Below are 3157 nucleotides of genomic sequence, written 5' to 3'. Positions count from 1 at the left end.
TATTGGATGGATATGTGAGGGCTGGGAAAGAAACTAGAGTTTATTAGTTTCAGTTAGTAGTAGAGATATAATCTCACTGAAAAGCAAGGCTTTTGTAGGTGCAGGAACCTCACATAGAATCTTGGATGCTTCATTGAGAGTCCCCATGGCTGAACATGGGATGGAAGATGATCTGTGGGAAGAACCATTTTCTTTATCATAGATTGACAGCATCAGTGATTGAAATGGATAGCAGCCTCTGTTCCATTTTTCTGGACCCCATGGTTCTATCTTTCCTATTTGAAAGAATGGCAGGGGTGGTGATCCAAAAGGATGACTTATTGGATTTCTCGAATAACTTTTTCTTTGGGGATATTGAGCCAGATTTGTTTCATTTTGGAACACAAAGAAATATTATGTTTCTGTCCCCTCATGGAGTAATTTTTACCATTATGAATGGATAGAATGTTCATCATTTCCTTTTACTTTTAACTCAAAGCCCTCAAGGTATTTCTCCATTCAAACTGTACATCTTGTTTTAACATGCCAAGTGCCAAAGCATTTAGGTTTAAACTTTTATAGCAGGACATTAATTACTTAATAAATTCAACAAATAAATTGAACTTTTATATTGTGTCAGGCACTGTTATAGACCTGTGCCTGAGATTAGTCAGAGGGCAAAGAAAAACGCTTCCCCTCCATGGAACTTATCTTTTAGTTGGTAGACAGATAAGAAACACAAATAGAGAGTGCTAGAAAGTGCTTTAGTAGGAATGTCAGAGTGAAGAGACACAATCTACTTTTGTTTCTTGGTTGCATTAAACATAAGGGCAAAGCTGCCTGTGTTAGTAAAAATTTACCGAAGGAGGGAGTATGATCCAGTGCAGTTTAAGAGAACAGCCCTTTGTAAGCTTACATAGAGAATTCCTGAAATCATCCAAAATAGTACCCTTAGGTATTACTGAAAACCCTGCCAAAAGTAGCAGATTTGAAGAGCTGACATCTGATCCTAAACATTTTGCAGCTTATAAACAGAGCAGCACACCGACAAGAGGTAAAGACATTAAAAATACAACAGATGAATGAATTTCTTACTTTCCTGAGGCTAAGGACTATGGTGAACTTGGGGTGTTCCTGACAGTCTCCAAGGAAAGAGATTCATTTCTGTTGGCTCTTTGAATTTTTCCTGTTATAGCAAACTTCCTGAAACGTGTGCAGATGGAGAATGCTTTCATCTGGTAGGCTAAGGAGGATTATATTGTGTATTGGCTTTAATACAGGTCATTGTCTGCACTGAGTGAGGATGGCTTGGCAGCTCCTGTTGAGATGGGTCTGATAGATTTGGAGTGTTGGTCTCAGCAGGTGGTTCTGAGGGGGGGAGGCCTAAGGAGTAGACAATTAGGTGTTATAAGAAAAGATGGGATTATTAAAAAGTGTGAAGATATAGGGCAGGTTTAAGGGTCCCTGGCCATTTTGGACAATGGAAGATTATAAATAAGGGCTGGAAAAGGGGAGATCTGGGAAGCCATTATTTAATATATCTAGACATGAGCAGGGCCAGGCCAGGGAGTGTGTTCAAGGAATTTGTGAGGTGAGGAAGGCTAGAAATGAGGATCTTCTCCTTGAAGTGGGGAGGAGGTGATTCTGGGGGGAGGAGTTTTGACTTGGAACTGAGAACTAAGTTTGAAGACTAACAAAGAAGGAGATTCTAAGGTTTATAGGTTGAGTCTGCACATTGCCAAAGAAAGCATTTTAATTCATGCCCGAAGGGTAAAAAAATTAGCTGCTAAAGCATGTGCTATGTTTTGGCTATGGCACTGCTGTTCTAAAGACAAATGTTAACTTTACCCTGGATGTGGGTATCTCAAGGTATAAACGATCCAGCATAGACTGACTGCACAGAGTGGGCAGTTAAATTGTTTCTGGAATTTTGGATTCAACATAGCCATTTTATTAAAGCTGCACTTCACTGGCTCCCTCACTTTTTGGTTATTTTGTCCTCCACTGAGAAATCATAATGTTTTCTCTTGGCAAATGTGTGAAAAGTTCATTTAGAACTCATAGATGTTATCTTGTCACTTGTGTGTGTGTGTGTGTATGTGTGTAGTTATCATACATACTGTATAATTATATAGTGTATGAATATATATATTGTTATATATAGCATATATACTTATAACTGTACATATATAATACAAAGTGACAAGAAATATGCATAGTTATACATATGTTATGTATATGTGTTATATGTATATGTATATTCTATATAAAAGTATATGGTATTTCATAACTTTAAAACATTTCATGTGCTTTTAAAAAGATTTCATTTTACTCTTTAAAAAAGCTAAACTCACAATTAGAAAGAGCTATCACTAAGTGGCAGATGCTGGTTGCTTCAATTGCAGGATTTTACTTTTTCCCAATTCAGATGAGGTTTTCTCTGCAAGCTCTAGCAGTAGTTTTCCTTCTCTCTTTTTCAATCAGTAAATACATTTATATGTAAATATACACACATAACTACATAGAGATATATATGCACTTTTACATACACATACATATCACTTATATACCCTTAAAAAAACAGGTGAACATTGGAAACATTGAAAAAATAACCTCAATATGTTTAAATATGGTACTTTAGAGTAATTTTCTAATGAAATAATTTGGCACATTTTTCACTAACCTTTTATCTGTCACCACTTTTTCTGATTTAAATATATTTCACACCTAGATTTGGATTGCCAGATTTGATTTAAAGCTCACCCTATTTCTCTTCCTGGGGTGATTTCACGACTCTGGGACCTCAAGCTCTTGGATCAAAGCTTTGCTACATCTCTGCAGCTGTCTTAACTACTCTAGAGAGAGCAGTTTGAGTCCTTCCAAGCTCATCAAAGAAGGTGTTAGTTTGCCTTTCTCATACCCCTGCTCTCAGAACATCTGCTTCCCATCTCCCATATGCAATAGCCTAATGTGAAGAAAGTGCCGCAATAGAGGGCTTCTCTGTTGAGAGGATAAATGCCCTCCTGACTAGGTCTTATTCAGTCCTCAAAGGGCTTCTTGCCATTTTGCTCTTGATAAGTTTGAGAGCAGTTGATTAATAATGGTGTACCAGCACGGGTGCTGGGCAAGTAGTCAGATGATCTTAATGACTGTCCAACTTTGCCATGTCACTTTGAGC

The sequence above is a fragment of the Pteropus vampyrus genome, unplaced genomic scaffold (assembly GCF_000151845.1).
Source record: "Pteropus vampyrus isolate Shadow unplaced genomic scaffold, Pvam_2.0 Scaffold39, whole genome shotgun sequence".
In the NCBI taxonomy this organism is placed as follows: Eukaryota; Metazoa; Chordata; class Mammalia; order Chiroptera; family Pteropodidae; genus Pteropus; species Pteropus vampyrus.
This window is presented reverse-complemented; position numbering follows the sequence as displayed.